At 43.5% G+C, this 16,244-nt stretch overlaps 1 protein-coding gene across 4 annotated transcripts in view; it reads left to right on the forward strand.

Moving 5' to 3' along the window:
- SELL (selectin L) overlaps positions 1–16,244 on the forward strand; it is a 312,696-nt gene that overhangs the window by 167,171 nt on the left and 129,281 nt on the right. The window lies entirely within an intron of this gene.

The raw sequence follows: 16,244 nt of genomic DNA on the forward strand, positions 1-16,244 counted from the left end.
GTCCCCATGAACATAATCAATTATAAACTGAACATAGAAACTTTTTTTTTTTTAATTAACACACATTATATCAAGTTGATCTTGTTAATATGTATGTCTTTAAAATCAGTGAAACTACTCTTTATTCCCTGTAAATCACAGGGCATTGTAAACTGGATACCATCACAAAAAATGTGCAAAAGTCCAAGCGATGAATTCCTAAACAAAGCACTGTACATAAGAACTTGGCAACATATAGAATCCGCATAATATGTTTATGTTACAGTGAGATATATTAGTAATAAATAAATCCGTCAATAAGGATTTTATTTCTTGTAATCCACGTTTGAATTTATCTTTAATTCTGTAAACCCATTAAAAAATAAAAAAGGCAATCTACTGATATTTAATAAAGCACAGTAGTTAAGGAACTGATAATAAAACTCTAATACAGGGGTGTCCAACCTATTTACCTTCCTGGGACGCATTATAAGCAGAAGAATTGTCTTGGCCATACATAAAATACATTAACAATAAGGAGAGATGATGGGCAGAAAAAATCAGGCACATCACAAATTCCCTTTTTTGTAATATTTTTCAATATAAAAGTAAAATAGGACAACATAAAACTAGTGAGATGTTTGACACTGTTTTGATAAACTAACACATCAATATCTAGTTCACTGAATGTAGTATCAATTTTCAATACATATTCAAGCTGCTCATCAGATATTTTAGTTTTAATTTTGCCCTTCGTGTGCTTCATCACAAATAGTTGCTCACAAATATAGGTGCTGCCGAAAACTGATGACATGAATAAGGCATCATTGTGAAGAGTGGGATATTTTTCTTTGGGAAGATAAAAGTTCTAAAAGTCCAGTAAAGAGACACTGTCAATTATTTATCCATCTGCATGTGTTCGCTAAGTATAAACTAGTTTTTACAAAACAATTTAAAAAAAAATCAAAAATTTTAACTAAGTTTACAATTTTGTGTTGGGCCGCATTCATAGCCGTTTTGGGCCAGTGGGCCACAGGTTGGACATCCCTGCTCTAATACATATAAACATCTGCATTCTTTTGCAGCTGCACAATGTCCACATTTAATAACTGACTCAACAATGTTTATGAACTATTCCCATCCTTCTTAAGTTTTAAAACAAAATTCAAATCCACTTTGAATGTCTTGATGAATTTTTCTTTAATGGAACTGACAAGACCCAGTGTCTTACTTCTGGAACAGTGTTTAGATACTGAAATTGAAACTAAAGCAAAGGGAATTTCCAATTAGAGCATATTTTTGAGCTTTCATTGAGTGTTTATTTTAAGTAATGTTTTATGTGATTTTGTAAGTCTCTTCGTCCCCTTTTGGTATTATATTATTTGTAGGGATTTGTTAATTAGCCACAAGAGGCAGGGTAAATTAGCCTTTAAGATCACTGTTGACATAACATATTAGAAGCAAAGGGGAAGCATTGCTTTCAGGTAATCAGCTGACTGATAGAATTGCAGTAAGGGAAGGAGCAGAAAGCATAACCATTGTGCAGCACTAAAAAGCAGGAGTCAGAGCTGCATTTGTAATATTTTTTAATGAGCAAATGAGTTCCATATACAATTTAAATTAGAAACTTAATTTTTGCTTTAAGATTAACACTTAATACGATTATTTATATATCTCTATATAGGCTGATCTTGTTCGTAAGTATGTCTTAAAAAGCACTGAAAATAGAATTTATTCCCTGTAAGTTACTGTACATTGAGAAAGGAACACGACTCACCAAAAAATGATTGAATGCGTACACAGCCCTGTACATTAGAACATGGCAACAAATAGATTGAGCCTAATATGTCTGCTGCACAATAAGAAGACATTAGTAATAAGTAAATGCATTATGAAGCAATTTGTTTAACATTTTTTTTAACCAAAGAATAAATACATACAGTATTTCATTCTTATCTTATTTAAAACCCAAAGAGCCCTTCCACTGCAGTTCAATTAAAACACTGTAGCTAATGAACTGACTATTGAGTTCTTGCATGTTGTAGATATGTGCGATTTACAGGTTGTAGATATGTGCGATTTACAGAATGCGATTTACAGAATGCAGATATGTGCTATTCACAGTTTGTAGATATGTGCGATTTGCAGGTTGTAGATATGTGCGATTTATAGGTTGTAGATATGTGCAATTTACAGGTTGTAGATATGTGCGATTTGCATGTTGTAGATATGTGCAAGTTACAGGTTATAGATATGTATGATTTACAGGTTGTAGATATGTGCAATTTACAGGATGCGATTTACAGAATGCAGATATGTGCTATTTACAGGTTGTAGATATATGCGATTTGCATGTTGTAGATATGTGCAATTTACAGAATGCAGATGTGTGATTTACAGAATGCAGATATGTGCGATTTACAGAATGCGATTTACAGAATGCAGATATGTGCAATTTACAGAATGCGATTTACAGAATGCAGATATGTGTAATTTGCATGTTGTAGATATGTGCAATTTACAGGTTGTAGATATGTGCAATTTACAGAATGCAGATGTGTGATTTACAGAATGCAGATATGTGCGATTTACATGTTGCAGAATGCAGATATGGGCAATTTACAGGTTGCAGAATGCAGATATGGGCAATTTACAGGTTGCAGAATGCAGATATGTGTGATTTACAGGTTGTAGATATGTGCTATTTACAGAATGCAGATATGTGCGATTTACAGAATGCGATTTACAGAATGCAGATATCTGCAATTTACAGGTTGCAGAATGCAGTTATGTGCGATTTACAGAATGCAGATATGTGTGATTTACAGGTTGCAGGATGCAAATATGTGCGATTTACAGGTTGCAGAAAAGGTGCCTGATGTGGTTATACACAAGATAAGCATGATTCATCTGCTTTAGTAGAGCCCAGTGTATAATGTGCAGCCTGGTATATGATGTTGATTCGATTAAGGGGTGTGGCTTGTGAGAAGGGGGGGCAAATCTAAGGGGGCATGGTCTTGCACTCCCCATCCTAAAACTTCATCAGCCGCCACTGCTGTGTACACCAGTTTTAGTAAATCTCCCCCAATGTGTTGATGGAGTATCTAAGCTCCTAAGATTAAAGCAGAGATCAAGGCTAAATTTAAACCAGGTCTTAATCAATTGATCATTGATCAATTGATTATTTTTTTGTGCCTATTTGTACTTTTTTTTCATTCTCCAGCAGGACTTTCGTCCTAACCTGTACCTGTATGTGTCCCAGAAGATGACAGGGCCATTCAGAAAGTTCAACGTGTCTCGCACATGTGCAGTAGGAAACTGGCCTTTCCCTTAGGTTTTCCTTAGTTGCAATAGCGGTGCCTGCACCCAAGCCGACATCATGGGATCCCTGGACAATTAAGTGTCCTTACATTAAAATTCAGCAACTACAGTATTTGTAGCGACTTAATTATTATTATTATTATTTATTTATTTTTTGAGGCTGGAACTTTGCTTTAATGTCTATCACTGAATTGTAGCAGTGCAGTTGAAACAAAATTGGTAAAGATAGTAGTAATGGAAAGCAAAGTTACCTTTGGTTGCCAGTGCTTTTTTTTTGCTGGGTACATCTCAAAAGCTAATGAGAACTACTTGGCACTTAAAACGATGAAAAAGTTACATCATATTACAGTTATTGATCTATAACCAAATAAGGCTCTTGTAAAATGCTGTATATACCTATATGAGAGATTTCATTCTGAGATAAAAAAACAAAAAAAAACATTTTATAGATATGTAGATTAAACTGGATCTGACATTATGTGCAAGTTAGAAACATAAACAATGTACTTAGGGTTACAAATGACAAGTTGCTTTATGGGAAAAGACATCCCTTTTCTCATAAAAGATACAACCGTTTGTGAATCCTCCCAAAACTAGAAACATCTTGATATGCAGCATTTAAAGTGGATGTAAACCTGATTCATGATACACTCATACTGCTGAATGAGGAAGTAAAAATTCTAACACGATGTAATAATTCTAAAGGATATAGCAAGCTGAAGACAGCAGATATACATGTAAAATGTATGTAGGGAGATTTGTTTCATCCCTGTATATCTATCATCTGATGCCGCGTACACACGAGCAGATTGTATGGCGTACTTAGTCCGTCATACAATCCGACGGACAGTCCGTCGTACTTTCCACTGAACGGACTTGACCACACACGGATACACAAACAGTCCGTCGAAAGCTTGCGCGATGACGTGTACAGCACGTACGACGGGACTAGAAATAGGAAGTCCAAGACACAGCAAAGCACCCTTCCACCGTGTAAATCCTTTCTGGGCATGAAACCAAAGTACGACGGACAGAATTTCGAAAAAAACGAAATACTTAGTACTCCGGACTGCACGCTGAAAAAGTCAGCTGAAGCCCACACACGAGCGGATTGTCCGCTGAAATGTGTTTCGACGGACTAAGTACGCCATACAATCCGCCCGTGTGTACGCGGCATGAGGCGGTTTACTTCACTGGGTATAGGAGAGGGTTTAAATCCACTCTAAACATCCCTATTTTTTTTTTATACTATTAACCACTTGACCTCTGGAAGTTTTAGCCCCCTTCATGACTATGCTATACAGCTATACAGCTATACAGCACTGTTACTTTAACTGACAATTGTGCCGTAATGCAACGCTGTACATAAATGCAATTTATGTCTTTTTATCCCCACAAATAGAACTTTCTTTTGGTGGCATTTGATCACAATATTGTGCTGAACTAGTGTTTGTGTGCTTATTTTTAAAAGAAATGCAGCGCATAAATGTCCATTAAAGTAAGAAAAAGAAGTCCATCATTCCCGGGAAGCACCTAGAATACGAATAACAAATGTCTTGCAGGTGAACAAAGGTCCTCCACCAACACCACAATAAGCCATTGATGCTAAAACACCAATCATTAATGCTAAAACACCAATCTGCTCTGAATCATATACACTGTAGGCTGCACCGAAAAGGATTCAATGCTGTGGTCCTATCTTAAAAGCATCTCTCCTCAGATCAGAAAATGGAAGAATAAATACTACTTCTTAAGCCCCATACACACTATCAGTTTTTCTGCTGAGTTTTTCCTTCAGACTTACCAAAACCATGTAATAGAAGAGCCGGCCTGATTGCATACACATTGAAACTCCTAAGGTTTGACCTCATATTACATGGTTTTGGTAAATCTGAAGGAAAAACTCAGCAGAAAAACTGATAGTGTGTATGGGGCTTTAGTGTAGTATGTCAAAAACACCTAGAGTTTATTGTAACATAATTGATGTACTCTCTCAAAGGATAATAAAAACAAGCATACCATAAAAGGGGTTTCAAATAGTTTCAAACCAACAAGATGGACGCAGTCCACATGCACAGCCAAGCCGCCACGCGTACAAACTCCACCCAATGCAGCGTTTCGTCGTAACCAGCAGTGGAGCCATTTCCATTTCCTGGAGGACATTCAATATGAGGCTTGGAACACAATTATGGTGGGGTCCCTACCCTATATACAGTATCTCACAAAAGTGAGTACACCCCTCACATTATTGTAAATATTTTATTATATCTTTTCATTTGACAACCCTGAAGAAATTACACTTTTCTACAATTTAAAGTAGTGAGTGAACAGCTTGTATAACAGTGTAAATTTGCTATCCCCTAAAAATAACTTAACACACAGCCATTAATGTCTAAACTGCTGGTAACACAAGTGAGTACACCCCTAAGTGAAAATGTCCAAATTGGGCCCAATTAGCCCTTTTCCCTCCCTGTTGTCATGTGACTCATTAGTGCTACAAGGTATCAGGTGTGTTAGATTTGGTGTTATTGCTCTCACTCAACATGGCACCTCATGGCAAAAAACTCTCTAAGGATCTGAAAAAAAGAATTGTTGCTCTACGTAAAGATGGCCTAGGCTACAAGAAGATTGGCAAGACCCTGAAACTGAGCTGCAGCATGGTGGCCAAGACCATACAGAGATTTAACAGCACAGGTCCCACTCAGAACAGGCCTCGCCATGGTTGACTATAGAAGTTGAGTTAGCATCATATCCAGAGGTTGTCTTTGGGAAATAGACGTATGAGTGCTGCCAGCATTGTTGCAGAGTTTGAAGGGGTATACTCAGACTATCCGCCGCACATTGCATCCGCCGCACATTGCATCAACTTGGTCTGCATGGCTGTCGTCAAGGAAGGAAGCCTCCTGTAAAGATGGTGCACAAAAAAGCCTGCAGTTTGTTGAAGACAAGCAGAATAAGGACATGGATTACTGGAACCATCTTGGTTTGTGTGTCTTATACGCCAATTTTAGCTGCCTCGGAGGGCACAGGGAGGGGGGCGGGACGAGCTCCATCATATTAAATATGGTGAAAATCTACTGTTTACTTGAAGGCCTCTGTAATAGGAAGTCCCATCTCCTGGGCTGCCATTGGACCACTGTTCTGTCTATCATAGGAGATTCTCACTTTATGTAATGTGTTGTTGCTCATCCCACTCCCCTTCCTATCCCTTCTAGGCTGCAGATGAGCATCGATCATGCTGCACTGATGACAATGGTGAGTCTGCTGCATTAAAGGCAATGGTGAGGCTACTGCATTGATGGCAATGTTGAGGCTGCTGCATTGATGGCAATGGTGAGGCTGCTGCATTGATGACAATGATGAGGCTGCTGCATTGATGACACTTGGGCACTGACCCTTATTTTGCGTCAAAGTTACTTATTTAAAATGTCAATTTTTTTCCTGAAACTTCCCTCTTAAAATGAATGTGTGTGTTATACGCCTGTGGGTGTTATACGGTATATGTATTGCCCTCAAAATGTAATGGTGGATATTTTCTAATCACTTTTTTTATTTTTTCATATTTAAAAAAAAAAACATTGTCCCTGTCCTCTTTGTCTCTTTCATTTTTCTACCTGTCAAAGGAATTCTACCCACATTTTGTTACATATATGTAGTAGACATGTGCAGAGTAAAATATTTCGTTTCGGAATTTCGTTTTCGTCCAAAAAATTTATTTATTTAGTTACTCCCGAAATTCGTTTTTATTTATTTAGTTTTTCGTTCAAAAATTGCATTCGTCCGAAAATCCACATGAATTACGGTCAAATCTGTCTTTGAAGGCTTATGGTGTCTGTCGAATGTATAAAGAAGATTTGACGGAGCTAGTATATAGCATACTTCGTGTGAACTTTAGAACCCTATTAAAGTCTATGGGACTCCAACGTTCAAAATCTAAAGTACTAATTTTAAAGGCTAATATGCAAGTTACTGTCGCAGCTATAATGAATTGTCTCCGTAATACAGAGACAACTCATTGAAAGTCATTGATAAAATAAATAAATAAATAAATAAATAAATAAAGCGTGGGGATCCCCCAAATTCAATTACCAGGCCCTTCAGGTCTGGTATGGATATTAAGGGGGAAAAATAAAACAAATTCCCCCACCAACGGGATTTTTAGGCAGCAATAAACAATAAGCGTAGCATAATATAAAAAAAGATTATTTTATTGTATGGTAAAAACATGAGCTTCACCCAGGTATTTAAAACAAAAAATAGATAGAACCAAGCTTGTATATACAAAAATTACAATGACATCAATGGGCATACGACAAAAACCTTACCATACAGGCAGGCTGCCTACGTTTGCACCTACTTCCTACAACCTTTGTGGGGCATAGGGTTTTTGTCGTGTGACCGCTCGTGAGCCGCGCCTCTGGGCTTCCGACCCTCACCCCACTGCTGGACTCTGTGGCGAGATGTATGGACCATGTACCTTCTTTAATTTGTGAGGGACGTCTAAGCATGAACCTGGGTAAACTCCACCATTAAGCACTATAATTTACATGAACCTCTCGGCAATACTATACTGGACTATCTCTGAAGAAGACCCTAGTGGTTGAAACGCGTTAGAACTATAAAAAAATTCTTTTTGCTGTTACTAATTTTATACAGTATATTTATAGTTAGGTCTGCTTAGTGTATGCCCATTGATGTCATTGTAATTTTTGTATATACAAGCTTGGTTCTATCTATTTTTTGTTTTAAATACCTGGGTGAAGCTCATGTTTTTACCATACAATAAAATAATCTTTTTTTATATTATGCTACGCTTATTGTTTATTGCTGCCTAAAAATCCCGTTGGTGGGGGAATTTGTTTTATTTTTCTGATTTATAGGGGTGAGCAGCACCCTTCTTGCTCTTGTCAGCAGTGTGTTCTTTCCAATATTATGGATATTAAGGGGAACCCCGCGTTAAATTTAAAAAAAAATTGACGTGGGGTTCCCCCTAAATATCCACACCAGACCCTTCAGGTCTGGTATGGGTATTAAGGGGAACCCCACGTCAAATTAAAAAAAAATTGACATGGGGTCCCCCTAAAAATCCACACCAGACCCTTTATCCGAGCACGCAACCTGGCAGGCCGCAGGAAAAGAGGGGGGGAAGAGAGAGCGGCCCCCTCCCTCCTAAACCATACCAGGCCACATGCCCTCAACATTGGGAGGATGCTTTGGGGGTCCGTGACCCCTCAAAGCACCTTGTCCCCATGTTGATGTGGAGAAGGGCCTCATCCCCACAACCGTGGTCGGTGGATGTGGGGGTCTGCGGGCGGGGGGCTTATCAGAATCTGGAAGCCTCCTTTAACAAGGGGACCCCCAGATCCCGGCCCCCCCCTGTTTGAAATGGTAAGGGGGTACAAAAGTACCCCTACCATTTCACAAAGAAAGTGTAAAAAATTGTTAAATAAGACAAACACACTTTTGAAAAATTCCTTTATTAAAAATAAAAAAAATAAAAAAAAGATTCCAGCGGTGGTAATCCACTCTTGCTATCCAGCGACGGACGATCATCTCTCCGGGGTCCAGCGATGGCTGAACTGAATCAGCGCAGCAAAACCATCCATCTTCTGTCTCCACTGAGGAGACACTGCGGGATCCCGGCGGCCTGATGTTTGTTATACGCGGAGGGCGGGGCCATCCGTCACCTGACCCCGCCCCCCTCCGACGCAAGGGGAAACCTGGGTTTCCCCGTGACCTATGGGTGAGCCCGCCGCCTCTGATGTAACGGAAACCTGCCTGTGTTACATCAGAGGGGGGCGGGGTCACCCATACGTCACGGGGAAACCCGGGTTTCCCCTTGCGTCAGAGGGGGCGGGGTCAGGTGAAGGGTGGCCCCGCCCTCCACATATAACAAACGTCAGGCCGCCGGAATCCCCGCAGTGTCTCCTCCGTGGAGACAGAAGATGGATGGATTCGCTGCGCTGGATCAGATCATCCATCGCTGGACCCCGGAGATCTGTCGCTGGATAGCAAGAGTGGATTACCACCGCTGGAATCTATTTTTTTTTTTTTTTTTTTTTTAATAAAGGACTTTTTCAAAAGTGTGTTTGTCTTATTTAACTATTTTTTACACTTTCTTTGTGAAATGGTAGGGGTACTTTTGTACTCCCTTACCATTTCAAACAGGGGGGGCTGGGATCTGGGGGTCCCCTTGTTAAAGGGGGCTTCCAGATAATGACAAGCCCCACGCCCGCAGACCCCCCACAACTACCGGCCACGGTTGTGGTGTGGGGATGAGGCCCTTCTCCACATCAACATGGGGACAAGGTGCTTTGAGGGGTCACGGACCCCCAAAGCATCCTCCCAATGTTTAGGGCATGTGGCCTGATATGGTTCAGGAGGGAGGGGGGGCGCTCTCTCGTCCCCCCCTCTTTTCCTGTGGTCTGCCAGGTTGCGTGCTCGGATAAAGGGTCTGGTGTGGATATTTAGGGGGAACCCCACGTCAATTTTTTCTTACATTTGACGCAGGGTTCCCCTTAATATCCATACCAGACCTGAAGGGCCTGGTAATTGAATTTGGGGGACTCACACGGTTTTTTAAAATGTATTTATTCATTTTTTTATCAATGACTTTCAATGAGTGTTCTCTGTATTACGGAGCCGACAATTCATAACAGCTGCTAGTGATTTTAAAGGACTTTTTTTCCTGCATAAATGACACTTTGTGCAGGGACAGTTCTAAGCACCAGAAACATGCGCCCCTTCACAGGCATACTATACACACCCCCCAGCTACGAAATTTAAAGGAATATTACACTTTTATTGTTTCACTTTAATCATTATTAAAATCACTGCTCCCGAAAAAACGTCAGTTTTTAAAACTTTTTTTGCATTGATACATGTCCCCTGGGGCAGGACCCGGGTCCCCAAACACTTTAGGACAGTAACTTGCAGAATCTTTTCTCTATGTGAAATCTTTTTTCTCTGTCGAATATTTTCTTTATATAATCTTGGACTAATAGAGGTAAGGTTAGGCACATTCCACCACAGGTTCTATAGACACAGATTGTTATTGTCAGAGTCATGTTGAATCTCCTATTCTATATCGAACTGTTGTAACAACTAAAACGAAAATAAAGCATTTATTTATGTCGGATCTTTCGTTTTTCGGATTCTGTGCTTTCATTATCGTTTGTCAAAACTAAAACGAAAATAGCTGAAATTCGGGCGAAAATGCATTCGGACGAAAACGAATGCACATGTCTAATATGTAGCAATGACCCCCGAAGGAGCTGCTGGCTTTATTGATGTTAGTCCTTTTTACAACATTTATTCAGAATAAGCACAAAGTCTTTCAATAGAGGGTCAAAGGATAAAGGGGAGTTCAGGCACCTGGTAATTGCGGGTTAGAGGTATTGGTCAGATCCAGAGGACAAATAGCTCCACAGACTGGATCCAGCAACCTCCGGATAGGCCCCTCTCACTTGACCTAGCAGCCGATGAGCTGCTCAATAGTGATGGACGAACTTCCGACGGGACGTTTCGCGAACGCGAAACGCGAACGGGCACAAACGTTCGCGAAAACGACCGTTCGCCGCGGGCTCCATTGACTTCAATGGGAGGCGAATTTCGCAAACCTTTAGGTCGAATTTGCGGCCACGGGGTAATTATTAGGGGGTAGCACGCAGTCCCACCACCTGGACAATAGCATAATACATGTATGAGGTGAATTTGGGATCGATAACTACAAGCATTTTTTTTTTATTTGGGAAATTGTTCTGACAATTCAGGACTATGGAGCTAATGAAGGCAATGGAGGAGAGGGAAGGTCAGGGACCAGGGTAGGCAAACAAGAGGGTGCAGGAGATACAGAGCACTGACAGCAGCACCGTAATACAGAGCACTGACATCAGCACCGTGACATACAGCGCTGACAGCAGCTCCGTGACATACAGCGCTGACAGCAGCTCCGTGACATACAGCGCTGACAGCAGCTCCGTGACATACAGCGCTGACAGCAGCTCCGTGACATACAGCGCTGACAGCAGCTCCGTGACATACAGCGCTGACAGCAGCACCGTGACATACAGCGCTGACAGCAGCTCCGTGACATACAGCGCTGACAGCAGCTCCGTGACATACAGCGCTGACAGCAGCTCCGTGACATACAGCACTGACAGCAGCTCCGTGACATACAGCGCTGACAGCAGCTCCGTGACATACAGCGCTGACAGCAGCACCGTGACATACAGCGCTGACAGCAGCTCCGTGACATACAGCGCTGACAGCAGCTCCGTGACATACAGCGCTGACAGCAGCTCCGTGACATACAGCACTGACAGCAGCTCCGTGACATACAGCGCTGACAGCAGCTCCGTGACATACAGCGCTGACAGCAGCACCGTGACATACAGCGCTGACAGCAGCTCCGTGACATACAGCGCTGACAGCAGCTCCGTGACATACAGCGCTGACAGCAGCTCCGTGACATACAGCGCTGACAGCAGCTCCGTGACATACAGCGCTGACAGCAGCTCCGTGACATACAGCGCTGACAGCAGCTCCGTGACATACAGCGCTGACAGCAGCACCGTAAGCAGCCCCAGGAGGAAGTCAGCACAGCACAGGGATGGTGTGATCCCCTCATAATAAGAACCCCCAGGAGGAAGTCAGCACAGCACAGGGATGGTGGGAGCCCCTCATAATAAGAACCCCCAGGAGGAAGTCAGCACAGCACAGGGATGGTGGGAGCCCCTCATAATAAGAACACCCAGGAGGAAGTCAGCACAGCACAGGGATGGTGGGAACCCCTCATAATAAGCAGCCCCAGTAGAAATATGACACCGCTCAACCTCTTCAAAGAGGAGGGTAGGGGCATATAGTACGGTGTGCTTTTTTGGGTCAGGGAAGTGAGCCAAATGAATTAAGAAGGTCTGTGTGCTTGATTCCAAAAATTGTTTATAGACATATACATGGTCTACTGATCACATGTGTTGAATTCCTCCGAGATCCATGCCTCATTCATTTTTAGAAATGTGAGGTAGTTAACACTGTCGTGAGCTAGGCGAGTACGCTTATCGGTCACAATCCCCCCTGCTGCGCTGAACGTCCTTTCGGACAGGACACTGGATGAGGGGCAAGCCAACAGTTCGATTGCAAATTGGGCAAGCTCTGGCCAGAGGTCAAGCCTGCCCACCCAGTAGTCTAGGGGTTCATCACTCCTCAGAGCGTCCACATCGGCCGTTAACCCAATGTAGTCGGACACCTGACGGTCTAGGCGTTCCCTGATGCTGGATCCGGATGACACCTGTCGATGGGTCGGCTGAAAGAATGACCTCATATCCGAAGTCACCAACACATCTTCAAACCGGCCTCTTCTTGCAGGCGCTGTTGGATTGGTACCCGCAAATCCTTCTCTGGGAGTGGGAATTGCTCCTCTGCCAGCGCACGCAAAAGCAGAATGCAGCATTTCTCGAAGCAAGGCCTGGAAGTGCTGCATTCTGACAGCCCTCTGCGACGGCGGTAACATTTCCGCCATTTTGTGTTTGTACCGGGGATCTAAGTACGTTGCCACCCAGTACTGGTCCTTGACCCTCATGCTTTTTATACGGGGGTCCCTATTAAAACACTGGAGCATGAAGGCCCCCATTTGCACTCAAGCGGAAGGTATGTGGTGGTGGTGGTGTTGTTGGTGGTAGTGTCTTTGGGGGTGCACATAGCAGAGAGTGAAGAAGAGGGTGCAGATCGAGAGGATGAGGAGGGTGCAGAAGAATAAGGCTGAGTGAGCCACTCAACCAAGTCTGGTGCGTCCTTTAAAGTAATTGAACGCACCTTCTGCAACTTCCCACTTTGGCTCAAGGCTGTTGCTCCTGCCCTACCCCTACCACCCCTGCGGAAGGGCCTGCCTCTTCCTCTGCCTGTCATTTTTTAAATCACCCTGTGACAAAACTCTTAGTCCCTATACCGCTGAAGGACTGCTGCAGTATAGGGCAGCGGTCAGCAGTAGTGCACGTCAACCCTATGTATTGTGGACCGATAGCGGTCCTTACAGAACAGCAGACTGTACTGCACTCAGGCCTATGTACCGTAGCACCCTATACCAAGTTACCAGTCCTTATAAGAACTTTTGTGGACCAAGCAGGTTGTGTGTTAGTGATTAGCAGACTGTACGTCAGTCCCTATACCAATGAAGGACTGCTGCAGTATAGGGCAGCGGTCAGCAGTAGTGCACGTCAACCCTATGTATTGTGGACCGATAGCGGTCCTTACAGAACAGCAGACTGTACTGCACTCAGGCCTATGTACCGTAGCACCCTATACCAAGTTACCAGTCCTTATAAAAACTTTTGTGGACCAAGCAGGTTGTGTGTTAGTGATTAGCAGACTGTACGTCAGTCCCTATACCAATGAAGGACTGCTGCAGTATAGGGCAGCGGTCAGCAGTAGTGCACGTCAACCCTATGTATTGTGGACCGATAGCGGTCCTTACAGAACAGCAGACTGTACTGCACTCAGGCCTATGTACCGTAGCACCCTATACCAAGTTACCAGTCCTTATAAAAACTTTTGTGGACCAAGCAGGTTGTGTGTTAGTGATTAGCAGACTGTACGTCAGTCCCTATACCAATGAAGGACTGCTGCAGTATAGGGCAGCGGTCAGCAGTAGTGCACGGCAACCCTATGTATTGTGGACCGATAGCGGTCCTTACAGAACAGCAGACTGTAACGCACTCAGGCCTATGTACCGTAGCACCCTATACCAAGTTACCAGTCCTTATAAGAACTTTTGTGGACCAAGCAGGTTGTGTGTTAGTGATTAGCAGACTGTACGTCAGTCCCTATACCAATGAAGGACTGCTGCAGTATAGGGCAGCGGTCAGCAGTAGTGCACGGCAACCCTATGTATTGTGGACCGATAGCGGTCCTTACAGAACAGCAGACTGTAACGCACTCAGGCCTATGTACCGTAGCACCCTATACCAAGTTACCAGTCCTTATAAGAACTTTTGTGGACCAAGCAGGTTGTGTGTTAGTGATTAGCAGACTGTACGTCAGTCCCTATACCAATGAAGGACTGCTGCAGTATAGGGCAGCGGTCAGCAGTAGTGCACGGCAACCCTATGTATTGTGGACCGATAGCGGTCCTTACAGAACAGCAGACTGTAACGCACTCAGGCCTATGTACCGTAGCACCCTATACCAAGTTACCAGTCCTTATAAGAACTTTTGTGGACCAAGCAGGTTGTGTGTTAGTGATTAGCAGACTGTACGTCAGTCCCTATACCAATGAAGGACTGCTGCAGTATAGGGCAGCGGTCAGCAGTAGTGCACGGCAACCCTATGTATTGTGGACCGATAGCGGTCCTTACAGAACAGCAGACTGTAACGCACTCAGGCCTATGTACCGTAGCACCCTATACCAAGTTACCAGTCCTTATAAGAACTTTTGTGGACCAAGCAGGTTGTGTGTTAGTGATTAGCAGACTGTACGTCAGTCCCTATACCAATGAAGGACTGCTGCAGTATAGGGCAGCGGTCAGCAGTAGTGCACGGCAACCCTATGTATTGTGGACCGATAGCGGTCCTTACAGAACAGCAGACTGTAACGCACTCAGGCCTATGTACCGTAGCACCCTATACCAAGTTACCAGTCCTTATAAGAACTTTTGTGGACCAAGCAGGTTGTGTGTTAGTGATTAGCAGACTGTACGTCAGTCCCTATACCAATGAAGGACTGCTGCAGTATAGGGCAGCGGTCAGCAGTAGTGCACGGCAACCCTATGTATTGTGGACCGATAGCGGTCCTTACAGAACAGCAGACTGTAACGCACTCAGGCCTATGTACCGTAGCACCCTATACCAAGTTACCAGTCCTTATAAGAACTTTTGTGGACCAAGCAGGTTGTGTGTTAGTGATTAGCAGACTGTACGTCAGTCCCTATACCAATGAAGGACTGCTGCAGTATAGGGCAGCGGTCAGCAGTAGTGCACGGCAACCCTATGTATTGTGGACCGATAGCGGTCCTTACAGAACAGCAGACTGTAACGCACTCAGGCCTATGTACCGTAGCACCCTATACCAAGTTACCAGTCCTTATAAAAACTTTTGTGGACCAAGCAGGTTGTGTGTTAGTGATTAGCAGACTGTACGTCAGTCCCTATACCAATGAAGGACTGCTGCAGTATAGGGCAGCGGTCAGCAGTAGTGCACGGCAACCCTATGTATTGTGGACCGATAGCGGTCCTTACAGAACAGCAGACTGTAACGCACTCAGGCCTATGTACCGTAGCACCCTATACCAAGTTACCAGTCCTTATAAGAACTTTTGTGGACCAAGCAGGTTGTGTGTTAGTGATTAGCAGACTGTACGTCAGTCCCTATACCAATGAAGGACTGCTGCAGTATAGGGCAGCGGTCAGCAGTAGTGCACGGCAACCCTATGTATTGTGGACCGATAGCGGTCCTTACAGAACAGCAGACTGTAACGCACTCAGGCCTATGTACCGTAGCACCCTATACCAAGTTACCAGTCCTTATAAGAACTTTTGTGGACCAAGCAGGTTGTGTGTTAGTGATTAGCAGACTGTACGTCAGTCCCTATACCAATGAAGGACTGCTGCAGTATAGGGCAGCGGTCAGCAGTAGTGCACGGCAACCCTATGTATTGTGGACCGATAGCGGTCCTTACAGAACAGCAGACTGTAACGCACTCAGGCCTATGTACCGTAGCACCCTATACCAAGTTACCAGTCCTTATAAGAACTTTTGTGGACCAAGCAGGTTGTGTGTTAGTGATTAGCAGACTGTACGTCAGTCCCTATACCAATGAAGGACTGCTGCAGTATAGGGCAGCGGTCAGCAGTAGTGCACGGCAACCCTATGTATTGTGGACCGATAGCGGTCCTTACAGAACAGCAGACTGTAACGCACTCAGGCCTATGTACCGTAGCACCCTATACCA

Source organism: Lithobates pipiens, unplaced genomic scaffold, assembly GCF_037356315.1.
Source record: "Lithobates pipiens isolate NorthernLeopardFrog02 unplaced genomic scaffold, aLitPip1_a1.2 Scaffold_23, whole genome shotgun sequence".
Taxonomy (NCBI): Eukaryota; Metazoa; Chordata; class Amphibia; order Anura; family Ranidae; genus Lithobates; species Lithobates pipiens.